Source organism: Erithacus rubecula, assembly GCF_903797595.1.
Source record: "Erithacus rubecula genome assembly, chromosome: 2".
Taxonomy (NCBI): domain Eukaryota; kingdom Metazoa; phylum Chordata; class Aves; order Passeriformes; family Muscicapidae; genus Erithacus; species Erithacus rubecula.
Window position 1 is genome coordinate 104,264,026 of NC_136685.1, and position 13,560 is coordinate 104,277,585.

General features: G+C 47.1%; 1 protein-coding gene across 1 annotated transcript in view; it reads right to left on the reverse strand.

The window, feature by feature from the left end:
- SNAP25 (synaptosome associated protein 25) overlaps positions 1-10,701 on the reverse strand; it is a 60,938-nt gene extending 50,237 nt beyond the window's left edge. Inside the window, exon 1 of the mRNA XM_079297870.1 lies at positions 10,553-10,701. The gene's annotated coding sequence lies outside the window, so the exon portion shown is untranslated. The remainder of the gene's footprint in view (positions 1-10,552) is intronic.
- Between the last annotated feature and the right edge of the window lie 2,859 nt (positions 10,702-13,560).

The following is a 13,560-nucleotide window of genomic DNA, read 5'->3' on the forward strand; positions in this document are numbered from 1 at the left end:
GAGACAGTCCTCCATTAAATTCTGCAACTGGGTCCTTCCCATGGGCTGCAGTTCCTCCTGAGCTAATCCACCATGGGCCCCTTTTACAAGGTGCAGTCCTTCAGGAGCAGGCTGCTCCAGCATGAGAAGTCCTGCCATCAAACCTGCTCCAGCAGGATCCTCTCTCCCTGGGTCCACAGGTCCTGCCAGGAGTCTGCTCAAGTGTGAGCTTCCCATGAGGTCACAGCCTACAAGGGCATCCCCCTGCCCTGGCAGGGGTCTCCTCCAGGGTCTGCAGGTGGATCTCTGCTCCCCTGTGGACCTCCATGGGCTGGCTCACCATGGCTGTGGGGCAATCTCTGTTCCAGCACCTGGAGCACCTCCTCCCACTCTTTCACTGGCCTTGCTGTCTGCAGAGCTGTTCCTCCTACATTTTCTCACTCCTCTCTCTGGCTACAGTTGTTCTTGTGCAGGTTTTCCCCCTCTTTTTAAATCTGTCATCCCAGAGATGCTGCCACCATCACTCACAGGCTCAGCCTTGGCCAGCAGCAGCTCCATCTTGGAGCCAGCTGGCACTGGGGATGTTTCTGGAAGCTTCTCAAGAATTTGCCCATTATATCCCCCCCAAAACTTTGCCACACAAACCCAGTGTGTTTGGCCAAACACAGCCACATTTCTCTGACTGCTCTGGTCAGCCCCCTGTCTCCTGTGTGCCAGCTCAGGAGACCAAGCCCCACAATACTCAATTGTAGCTTGTCCTAAACAAAGCAGTAAATTCATCACTATGAGACATCATCTCCAAAATGACCATGACTTTGTTCCCTTCTCCCCCTCACTCCAGCCCATAAAACCATTCATCTGAGCAACTGCTTACAAGCACAGGCACGATGTTCACAAATCCCACCTCACAGTGAGATCTCATCACTTCTGATGATCCCTTTTTTATAGTCTACCACTTCCATTCACTTGCATGTCTTCAGCTGTGAGGCAGCAATTTAACCCCCCATCTGGCACTACTAATTTGCACTGATAACTTCATGTCTCTTCAGAAACAGGCTTCTATTTCTAACACACTTGAAAGGAGGGCCTTTTTTAGGCTTTCTAGCAAAAGGAAAAATGTCTGGGCTCTGCCTTGTGATATCAAAAACACTGGTTTGTTTTTATTTTCAATGTAAGTGCTGCAGAGCAAGTGCACATCTCCAACACTGCAGTGAGTGGGTAGCAGTCATTATCCTTTTGCTGTGCTATTTGTCTCTGAAACACCATCTAAGGAGACATTGCTCACAAATCCTGCCATTCTGCTGTCTGTATGTGCCTATAAGACTGAGATTAGGAGTAAGGATGCATCTCTTCATCCCCTCTGCATTGTGAAATGCAAAGATGAATGTGGATGCTAAGGGGATGCAGGAGTGAGAGTGTTTTATAATCTAACACTTCAGGACACCTTTAAGTTACTCTATCAAAAACTTGAGGACTGATGTGTACTTTTTAAGTCTAGGTAATTGTTAAAGGTGTGCTCATAGGGAAAAAACAGCAAGAAAGAGAATTAAGCAAAAAACCCATCTTGTCCTTCTCATGAGCCTGCTGGCCTTTGTCTTTTCTTTTGTGTTTGAGTTTGTGCTTTGTTGGTGTTTTTTTCATTCCCCTACTTATTAATTCTGGTTTATTGTCCTCTTGTCCTCTTCTTCATCCTTATTGATACAGTGGATCTTTTTTTGGCTGAGATAGAGTAACTCTTCTAAGTCCAGGAACTGGCCTACTGTGTTTGACAATACTGGAGAGCCTGGTTAAATTTTGAAAGGTCTCTGACTTGCCTGCTGCAGGAAGTTGATTTTTTTGAGAAATAGATTCTGACTGCAGGCATGAATGAAAGAACTCTGTCTGGAGAACAGCTGAGGGTACAACACATTTCTTGTAAATGTCACCACAAAAACAGAATATAAAAAAGAAAATAAAGAAATTGAAATATTTAAACAACATTGGAGTCTCACATTCTGTACTTGAACATCTAATTTCCAGTATCATGGAGTCTGTCCTGGCCTTTGGATCAGTGTCTTACCTCTTCACCTGCCAAAAGTTTGTGAGTAAACTTCTAGGTGCAAGTAAAGGCTTTCTGCAGGCAAGGAAAGGACAGAAATATGGGATCCCTATTGGGAAATACGGAGGTCTTAAGAATATGAACTCCAAAGGGGAAAGCAAGTGTTATTCCATAAAGAAATAGGGGTAACCATAGGAAAATCACAGTATGGCAGCAGCAGAGCAGCTTGACAATCTAAATAGCACTTTGATAACTTGCAGGTAAATGCTTGCATCCACAATAAAGAATGTATTGGATTTCATGTCCAGTTAAAAACCATGTATTGTCACATTCTTCACTGTGGGCAATTTTTGAAAGCAAAGCTAGAATGTTGTATTGCTGTAGAAGCAGTTAAGACAGAGGAGCTCTGCAAGCTGTGGGATGTCCTGTTTTATAGAGAGTTCAGTTCACTATGGGTAACATCTTCTGGCCTCTTACTCAATAACTCAGTCAAAGGAGAGGGAAGCACTGGGGTCCTTGTAGCTGAGAGAGAGTTAGCTCTTCATCTCCACCTGCACTGTGTTCCTGTCTTCCTACTCTTTCCCTGTTCTCCCTCTATGATCTGGGTGGTCCATTGCCTGTAAAGCCTTGTCTGTCTATACCAAACCCCCTGTCCTAAATGGGGCTGAAAATGGTCTTTCTCCATCTCTTTCTCTTGAGAGGCTGGTTTCCCTCAGGGCATTGGGGAACATGATGACAGCAGAGAGCTGAGGCTGCAGAAGTTGAGGTAGGACTGGGAGGAGACCCCAAACTCCAAGGAAAAAAAAAAAAAAAGGCAGCACAGCTATTGAGGCCTCCAGAGGATGAGAGATGCTGCTCAGCTCTTCTGTCACATGCTACCCTCTATCAGCCTGCTTAATACTGTAGCCTTAAGTGCCCTGGGCATTAATCTGGAAATTGGGGACCTTTTGTGTGACGTTGGCAGCTGTCTTGCATTCTTATTTGTCAGCCTGTTAGAAGAATACACCTGTTCTTGTTTACCAGGCTTAGAAAATGATTCTCAGAGCCTGCAAGTTGCTTCAGGAGCAGCCTATTTTTGTACTATTTAAAACAGTTAATTAAGAAAAAAGGAACAAGACAACACAATGATTTAAAAATGCCTTGCTAATGTTGAAAATCCAAAGCCTGCAGATGGCCCTACTGTTGCATTACAAAGGCAGTCTAGAGCATTTTCAATTATACTTAGTGCATTCCTGGCGCCTCGAGGGGTTTTTCCACTCTTGGTCTCTTGATGTGCTCATCTCTAAAATGAACTAAACCAACAGCAAAGAAGCACCCAGGGTTTTTTTGGGGGGGGGTTTTTTGTTGGGGTTTTTTTTTTTTCCCTCTCTTTTCTTCTGTTAAATAAGAAAACCTCTTAGCAACATCAGACTTGAAGTGACTCGCTGCCTTATCGAGTCCAGTCTCTTGTGACCACCACCAACCACACCACATAATCCCCTCCCTATACTTATCCAACCCCATTTAAACCCCTTTGCTGCTCTTGGCCTTTCTGCCTCTTTCCTCTGCCATTGGTATAATAAAAGACCTGCATTTTCAGGAATTGCAAGTTCTGTATCCCAAGAACAAGTTTTTAATGGCAGAAAAGCTACAGGAAGCTCTGCAATCAGTAACTGTCTCCATACAGCTGAACAAACAAAACAAGTGCTCCTCTGGGGAGAACTGGCTGTTGGAAGTTGGCAGTGAATTCCAGTTTAATTGGGTTTGCATACCTTGGTTTGTTTCTTGAGGGCTTTTCACATCCTTGAGTGTCACAGGTGAATGCCCTCTGGAAAAGCAAATACTCAAATATTCACAGACCATACCTGGGCTGTATGCTCACCTGTCCTCTTACTGGTTTGGGATCAGTGCTGCTGAAGGGAGAGGGCTCAATCCCACTCTCTCCTGCAGCTCAGGGCAGCTCTGCAGGAACACAGAGCTCTGGCAAAGTCCTGGTCTTGTGTAATGCACAAGCAAATGAATGAATGTTTCATCCACCTTCTGGTCTGAAATCACGTTCTTCTCTTGCTGTCATGATTGCAAGAGTAATAATCTGGATTTATATGGCACCTTCCAGCCAAGCCTTTTACTAACCTGAAGGGAACAATCATGGATAACATCCTGTCAAATTCTAGGTAAATGACAATCACCTTTGCTGGGAGAATGTTGCATTTTATGGATATTGAGTTTAGATCACCACCCCCAGGCAGTGGAAACTGCTATGTCCTAATATTCATAAAAATTTCTTTTCAAAGGTAGGGGGTTCTTGTCCTGTATCTGAAGCTAAGGGATACAAACTGGAAGTTGTTTCAATCTTAGCATTTTCTTTTATGGCTGGAGGCAACTGAGGCACTTGGCAAAGGTTACATTTATTTAATGTGTGATACTTGCACCTGATTCCAGATATTCCATATGCATTCCTGGTGCTTTAATCCCTAACCCAATATCTGAAGTTCAGATGTTACCAAACATCTCTAGTCCAATTAATTGCTAGCACCTTCCTACCACTTTCTGCAGGATCAAATTTTTCCTGTGAGATGTCTGTGCCCAATAAACAGGGAACAGAAATTTCTCTCCTAACAATGTCAGTGGCTGGTGGGGTCAGCAGTGCAGGGCACAGGCAGCCCTGAGCCCACAGAGATTTGTGCCCATTGTGTGCACAGGGTTCAGAGGATCCAGGCAGCAGCAGCAGCAGCACTGGGCTGCACCAAAAGCAATTCCCTGCAGCCTGCAGAAATGCAAGCTTGGCTAAATCCCTCTGAGGTGAATGGTGAGGTGCCTAAGGATGTGAATGGGACCCGACTGAACAAAAAATACTAGTGCAGGGAGGAGAAAGAAAACTTTAATTTACATCTAAAGCATAGTGAAGCTAATTTTAGTACCTTTTATTTAAAAAAAAATGCTTAAATATGCATGGGAAACTTCTGTTCCTGTTTAAAAAAAGAATCAGTGAATGGTAACACTATTTTGACAGATGAGCTCCTCTGAAGAAGTATACTTTTGTTTTGTGAAAATTTTTAGAGTAGCTGGAGGAAATATATTTACCTATGTAAGGCAGATCAAGGAATTGGCATCTGCACAGTTCCACTGGGAGCTATAATTTCCAGGAGTGGCAAAAGGAACCAAAGGAGAGGTTGGCACATCTTCCAAATAACTGTTTTATTCAAAATGAGAAATACAATTACTACTTCTACTACTGTGTTGCAATTCAGGAACAGAATTCCTCTCCTTTGAGTGGAAAGTAAGTATAACAAATAAATACAGCATGATGAACACCAAGCTGTGAAATGATCAGAGATTTACTTTTCAATCTAAACTTCTAGTCTCTTTGACAAACTTGTGACAGTGAAAATCTTTGGAGATTTGCTGGGATTTTTAGCAAGAGAATCTGCTGAGATTTTTAGCAAGGTGATGTTACTGAGAAAATGTGGGAGATGGGAGAGATCAGTGCAAAATTACAAACATGCCCTACCAAACACTCAGCAGTGCCTTGTATGTGCAACTCCCTGATAATTTGTAGGTTTTAAGGAACAAATAGCAAATCTTGCATTAATTTTGCAAATCAGCTATATGTCTAGAATACAAATTTTAGTTGTTAGCACTGCCATGGTCTATGATAACTCTCATTTTGCTCATGGATTCTACCAGTAAATGCTGGCACAAAAACTTGGCCCTATGAAAAGCACAAGGAAAATTATAATTATAGTGAAAATACATAAGAACAGTTTCTCTCATTGAGCTTTAGACACTTGTACAGTGAGACTTGGCTTTGCCTCTGTTCTTTCATATTTCAATTCTACAAATGCAATGTCTCATCCATTAAGAATACTGCCTTAAAACACTTGATAGAAAAAACATAATTTTTCTATGCACTCACTGGAATGCAGGAAAACACTACTTCCCAGCTTGAAAGAAAAATGAATGGCTACATCTAGGAATTTCTGACCTTTTTCTGCACACAACTGTGCCTTTAGGAAAAATTCATCTGTGTCCTGGGCTTAACACCACATTCAAGTTCTGCTGGTGTTATGTACCAGCAGAGTGCAGCAGAACTCAACCTGAAATAGAGGCATAACATACAGGATTCCTCCTCTGCTGCTTCATCACTGCTCCCTGTCACCATTTCTGAGGCAGCCTGGCCATGTGAGCCTCTGCAACAATAAGACCAGGCCAGTAAAAAATAGGGATGGGCTTTGGGAGGGCAGCATTTTAAATGAGTTCTTTTTTTAGAAGAGCTGCTCGTTCAGCAAATAGACCCATTTCTGGTTTAAAACAAAAACCAGAGGAGCTCCAGCTTGGAAGATTATCAGCCTGTAGAGTAGCACAGTGCTCAGTTATTCCAGTTCACACCAGTTGACAATGGGGACTAATAATAAATTAAATCCCATTCTAAAAGTGAAATAGAGCACTGTTAGGTCTAAAGAAAAAAAAAATCTCTTAAATAGGCAGACAGAGCACAGATTGGTCAGCATTAACATTCAGCTCTAAAAGGCCAAGAACAGGCATGATTAATTACTTGGTGTTTCCCTCTTCTCCTCTCTGTGCCTGAAGTAGAATTTAGCTTTCTCCAGTGGGTAAGATAAAATATCAGGTCTCTTATTATTAAAAACAAAAAACAAAACAAAAAACAAAAAACAAAAAACAAAAAAACAAAACAAAAACCAAAAAAACAAAAAAAAAAAAAAGAAAAAAAAAAATGAAAAGGTTATAATGCAATATTACATTCTCTTTAGAATCACAGCCAGTATAATTCAGAGAGAATAAGTACACAGCATTTGTTTCCCATTGAAAAACCTAAATTGCTAAATATTCTTTTAAAAGTCCCACAGAATGCTGTACAGGAAAGTATTTTCCTTGATTCCAACTGACTTTGGATTTAGACCTGCTGGAATAATCAAAATCAGAAAGCAGCACTCATCACCCGTCACATCAGTGTCCTAATGCCCCTGATGTGTTTCTTTCATCCTGGTGATCTTTAGCAGGAATTAAAAGAGGATTGTAGCTGAGCATGAGGTGATGAGGAAATAACAAGTGAACAAGATGAAAGATGCAAGAGCAAAGCCAAATTTCCTTCTGAAACAGCAGAGCAAGTGGTTCAAACTTTCCTCTAAGCCAGATCCAGTTTTGGGCATTGCAACATCAACCTTGGGACCATCACAAAACAGGAAAAAACAATTTTGAACCTATGCAGTTGCCTTGTCTTTGTGCTTAGTGGAAAGTCCTAGAAAATTTAGTGGGATGTGGGACAGCATATTGAAAATCACAATCAGATAAGAGGCAGATTTTGCTGGTGGGAGTTTGTGTGTCTCTAAGCATTTGTGGAAGGAGTAACAAAGGGGTGACAGAAAAGAACTAGGAATATAACTTGTGTGTTTTGGAGAAAGTGCTAGTTGCATTACAATGCAGCAAGCTGAATCTGCAAGGTCAGTAGGCAAGAAAGCCACAGTTTATTGAGACTAAGGAAAAAGACACCTCTGGAGGCTCAAAAATAATAAGCTAAAAAATAAACTGTTCCTTGACAACTTACAGCCTTGACAAATTATATCCAAGCATTCCAGGAGTAGATAGACAAGCCCTATGCCCACTCCAAAGTCCAGTTTCCTAGAGGTAATCACAATCTGCATGAGAAGTGCATCCTGCAGCAGCTCTCCAGCAATGCATTATTCTTGTCTGCCTTAGACTCCAAAGCTCTGAAATGCTTGAACAAGTCTGTTGGTACAGATTGCCTGGCACTGGTCCAGCCCAAAGGTGACTGCACTGGTAGCAGGGCATGAAACTCCACAGACAGAAAAATGCACTCTGCTAAATGAATGCTGCAAAGTCAGCCTGCATCTGTTGTGGTTTTACCCAGCTTAGAACCCTAGAAATCTCTGACAGGAGTGTGTGTGTGGATATAAATATGTACAGATGAAAGTCCCCTCCTTATGTTATAAAACATTATGGCAGAGATTTGGGGGGGGAGGGGGGGGAAATGCAAGAAAAAGAGTAATTGTGGTAATTGTGTGACAACAAGCCAAGATAAAGGGAAAACAGTTTCTGCTCTTCGTTCCTGAGCAAAGAAATTATTAGCAAACTGAGCCCTACACCGTGCCATACACTTTCTATTTCTCCCTGAGGGTTGCTACAAATGCAGCAGCTGTAGCCTTGTGACACATAGACATAAAAATCGCTGAAGTTGTTCCCACTGACAGGAAAAGTGTTTTGTTTCGTTACCTCTCTCAGTTAAAGAAGTGGAAGCCCTAGGTAGAGACCATGCTTTATTTGCCTTAGCACTTTAATCTTGCTATTTGTTGCCATACCTAAAGCCTAGGGAGAAACATTAAAAGCTTTCCCTTGACCTGAAAACCAACTCCCACCTCCAGTGCAATAAATCTGGGAAGTGGAGCTGCATCTCATTAGATGTATTTTGAGGGTTCATACTGGCTGGATTCTGCTGCTCTTTCTTTCACTGCCCCCATGAGTTCAATGGACACACAGCCTGGTCCCAGGAGCTCTTGGAAATGCCACTCTCATTTTCTAGTTAGCTGTGGAAAGAAAGTTAAGCTGCATTTATTTGGGGGTTGCTATGTAGCTGTGTTTGGTTTTGTAACAGGCTGAGTTTCTGCAGCTCCTCTTGACTTTGGAGACAGCCTCAAGCTTTTTGTTTTTGCAGTCAGGCCTGCCTGCATCTTTGGTTTGGTCACCTCTGTTATCTTTTTGGCACCCGTCCTAGGAACCAAACTCCTCAGTGGTCACCTGCTGGCTGACCCATTCTGCGCGATGCAGCAGCAATGGAAAACCACTGCTGCTTTTTCCTAGGCTGGCTTCTTTGGGATGTGCAGGCGGCTGGGAGCCTGGGAGAGTCTCTTTCCCAGCCATACCCACCGGAGCACTCATCTCCCTTCCCATGCCACCCACAGCAGTGGCAGCCCCACACCATCCCCGTGCTGATCCATGGGGGAGTTGCTCCATGCCCAGAGCTAGGACGAGGTGGGGGTGTGGGACAGGCATGTCCTTGCAGACGCTGCCGCCAGGGTTAGAAGCAGACGGGTCTGGGTTAAGGGGCTGCTCTGCCACCCCCGGGCAGCGCCGCAGACCAGCCCCCCACTATCCTCCCCCTCCCACCTCCGCGTCTTCAGCTGGGAACGAAACCAGCAGCAATTATTCAAGCCAAGCACGTAAATCTGGCAGATCCCGCGGCTCCGGTTTGACGCAGCTACGCAGCGCAGTGTCTGGACACGCAGCCCAATCCCCCTTTCTCCCCTTGTTTATTCGCCCCGCAGAAAAACAAAACAAACCAGAAAAAGCAGCGAAGTTCCAACTTGGAACAGCACCGAGAGCTTTGAGGGGCTGGGGTGCCGGGAAGCGGAAAGGACGGGCGGAGAGAACACGGCCGGCATCGGGGGAGCCGCGGCCAGGAGCCGTGACGGGGCAGCCCGCGTTACATAAGGCGGCGGCTCCGCAGCGCGGAGAGCGGGGCGGGGGGGCGGCCCGGGCTGAGCCCCGCCGAGTCACGGCACAGCAGCGCCCGGGGCAGAGCGCCGGGAGAGCCCCGGGGGTGTCCCTGCGGGGACCCGGGGCTGGGCATTATATAACCCCCGCCTTCCTCGCACAAACACCTCTCCGGCCAGAGCGGCCGAAGTGCCGAACGCCGATTAATTGCGGGAACTGATGTTATTGGCTTTTTTGGTTGTTGTTGGTTGGCGGAGTTTTGTTTTTTTAAATTTTATTTCGCCCTCTTCTCACTCTGAGCTGCATTACCACAACTGCTCTTTCCCGCGGTCCTGTCCTGGAATCAGGGAGCAGCGCCAGTCGGGAATCGCTTCCCAGTCCCGTGTCCGGGGGGGCAGCCCCGGGGCGGAGGACGCGGAGCCGCAGGGGCGCTGCAGCACGGCCGCCTCCGCTGCCGCGGTGCTGAACACACACCGACACGGACACGGGCAGACACACGGACACGGGCAGACACACGGACACGGACAGACACAGAGACACAAACACCTCGCAACCCCCGGTCCCAGCGCGGGCCCCGGCGCTGTCCGCAGTGCTGAGCACACCGCCGGACGCACGGACAGGCACAGACAGACACGCGTCCCCTCGCGTCCCGCCCGGGCCCGGCGCTGTCCGCGGTGCTGATGCTCCGCCGCAGCCCGGCGCGGCGCGGGCGATGCGGAGCCCCGGGCGGCACAGCCCGCTCCGGCCCAGCGGCGCAGAACGCCCGCAGACCCTTCTCCCCGCTCCGAGCCGGGAATGGCGCTGGTTCCCCTTCTCCTCCGACCTTCCCTTCCCCGTCGGCCTCCTGCCGCCCGCACGGCCGAGAGGCACAGCCCGGCTGCCTCCCCTGGCTCCAGCCGGCGATGGAGCCGGTGGCGAAATCGCCCCTTCTCCCTGCCTTTCTCTGACCCCGCAGCAGCCCAGAGGCTGGAGACAAAACAGCCGAACGGGTCCCACTTTAAATACATCCTTTTTTTCCATTTCATTATCGTCAATACCGTCCCCTCCCCCTGCCGAGCCGGTGCCCGCGGTGGTCTCCCCCTGTACCTGGGCTGGCGGAGCGCGGCGCGGCGGGGTCGGTGGGTCGGTGCCGCAGCTGGACGGGAGGCAAGGACAGGAGGCTGCTGACCTCCGCGGGTCTCCTTCTTCAATGGATCGGGAGCCGTGCCCTCATCAAAGATGGCCGTCCGCTCCTACGTCAGCAGCTTTTAATAGCCCTCCCCGGCGGGGGGAGCGGGAGGGGGCAGAGCGGGCCGGGCGGGTTTGAGTCATCGCCGCCGCACCGCTCCCTCCGCCGGCCCCGCCGCCTCCCGCAGCCGCCCCGCCGCCGCCCCCCCGGGGCCGGGGTCGGGGCAGGGGGCTGGGGGCGGCTGCGGGCGAACCGCCCGGGCAGGGGGGCAGGGGCCCTCCCGCAGCAGCGATTTCCTCCGCCAAAGGGGTGGTCCGAAGAGGGTATCCCTCTGAAGTCCCCGGTACTCCATATATGGCCAATCTACGTGGGCTTCTATTTTTATGTGTGAATTCTTCCTTCTCTCCCCTCTTTTTATTTCTCAGAACATCCTGCCAGGGGTCTGTGTGTGTTAATCTGTTTATTCTCCCCCTCCTCCCTCCCCTCTCCAAGTCGGAGCAGCCAAACACGAGGAAATCCATGGTTAAGGACATGTGTTGCAACTGATCATTTGAAGGACAGGTTAAAAAATGAGAGAGAGAAATCAAAAACAAAGCCTGGGCAAGTACCTGCACACACACACAGCACAGTGAGCACATCCCACTGCTGCCGAGGAAGGAAACAGTAACTGTTTAAGGAAAGTGTCTGGCTTATTTATCATGAATTAATTAAAATACTCATTCCGAGAGTACCTAATTTGGAGCAAATGGAGCTATCTCCAGTGTGATTTCTAATGGGGAGGAAATCCTTTCATTTCATACAAAACGGTGTATGTTTGTAGAATTTATCTCTTAATGGGGATCTTAAAGAAGGTTGGGGATTGCAGTCAAAGTGCGATGCTCTCTTTCATAACCTCAGTCATTCTTTCCCTTTCACTCCACAAGCCCTAACGCTTTCATTTATGGAAACATCCAGACCAGGAGATGAGCAGCGATGCCTCCCTCTTCCCTGTCTGAGCCTCTCCTGCGAGCAATAAGCGAGCCCTGGCTGGGTTTAACTCTGGCACCGTGCGTGCAGGTTTCTCTGAACAGTCTGCGGATGGCAGAGTCAAAACATCAGTTCCACACTGGCGGTAATTCCATCCTCATCCTTCTCTTCTTGCATTCCCCTTCTCCCCTTTTTTTTTTCTTTTTTGCCAAGGCGAAGAAAACCGGAAGAGAGGGAAGGCAATGCAGCTGTATTTTGGAGCGCCTTCATCTCGTGTTATGGTTGTATGGGCGTGGGGGAGGGACGGGGAGGGGAGGGAGGCGCGGGGGAGAAGGAGAGAGAATTGCGGGTGATTCCTCCTCCCCTGCTCTGTAGTTCCCCACAGAAAAACGTGACTGTAGATCGTGCTTTGTGAGTCTCACCCTCTTCCTACGAAAATACGTCCTTCAGACTCTTTTGAAAGGAAGCAGTCAAAAGTTTGCTAAATATACAAGAAGGAATTCTCAGTTGAGGGGCTTCCTGCTGCATTAGAGTATCTAATGAGCTGTGCACACGGAAACCGCAGGGAAGGAGAGAACCTGTCATGTTCTGGGGCTGTAAACACAGCCTGAGATTAACACTGTGCACAACTCCCCCCCCCCCCCCCCCACCCCCGCTCCAGGTGAGGGATCTGGAACAGCAGCCTGATTGGGAAACAGATTTAGCTTCATAAACGGCAATTTGGGAAAACAAACCTTTCCAGGCCGGCTCCCGCAGGGGTTAATGGTGCCCAGCACTCGGGTTAGGCGTGCACTGCAGATGGCAAGAGGAATCCCAGAGTGAGCCCTGCTCTGGAATCCAGGCTGTCCGTGTGCATGCATTGTGCAACTTCCCAGCACACACGGAAAGTTAAAAAGGAATTCTCAGTCAGACAGCAGCTTGGCTGATAGGTGCTTCAGAAATAAGTATGGTTTTTGAGAGAGCAATACTAGTACTCATTAATAATTCATATTAACTGTAGATAAGGGAAGGGAAAGAGAGATTATAAACTGTCATTTTTGGCTAAGCCACCAGCACTGCAAAATGCTGGCTGGGTTTGGATTCAGCCCAATAACGCCTCGGAGAAGAATTTCAGTCTATTGGATACCAGCAGGGATGAATTTGGCTCCTTGCATCAAAAGTCAGGGAGGAAAATGCAGTGAAGGCAAAATAAAACGCAGCATAACTTGGGGAAAGAGATGTAAGGAATGGTAAAAGGAAGAGAAAGCAGAGAGGGAGTGGGAGGAGGATAAGAGGTAGTTTTCCAGTAAGAAAACTGGGTTCAATTTCAGATTCATTTTCCAGCTCTGCTGCAGCAGAAATCACATAGTTTAATACAACAACATGGGGCAGAATCATTAAATAGATCACAAACATTGGCCAAGAAGCTTAGTAGGAACATCTACCTTTCATACAGTTATTCTGAAGGGATGGATCCTGTGTTGTTCAGGAATGTGGATGTCTCTATCCTGGGAGATGCAGAGGGGGGCAGGCTTTTGCACGGCAGCACCGGGATTTCTGTCGCAATAAGTGCTACTAAGCAATTTTAACTGTTTCTTCAGCATCTTTTAAGCATAATTTAAAAAGAAGAAGAAGAAGAAGAAGAAGAAGAAAAAGCACATGGGGAGTTTATTGACTCTATCTGGTAGTATTTGAACATTCATTTCATGCTGTGAGGAGTCTATAAATGGAGTAGGAGTAGAGAGAAAACCAGAATTTGGTCTAAGAATGATTCAGCTCCTTCTTAATTATTCAAGCAAATATTCAGCAGACAAGTACCTGTGTGCACAGCCCAAAAAAAAGGAGTCAGGGAACATGCTCTCCTGCATGACAGTAGCATGATGTGTGTTCCCACATCACCAGCCAGGAGCCAGAGAAGGGCAGAACAGGCAGAGCCTGCAGCAGACTAAGATGGGGAAAGAACAGCCCCTGTTTTGTCCAT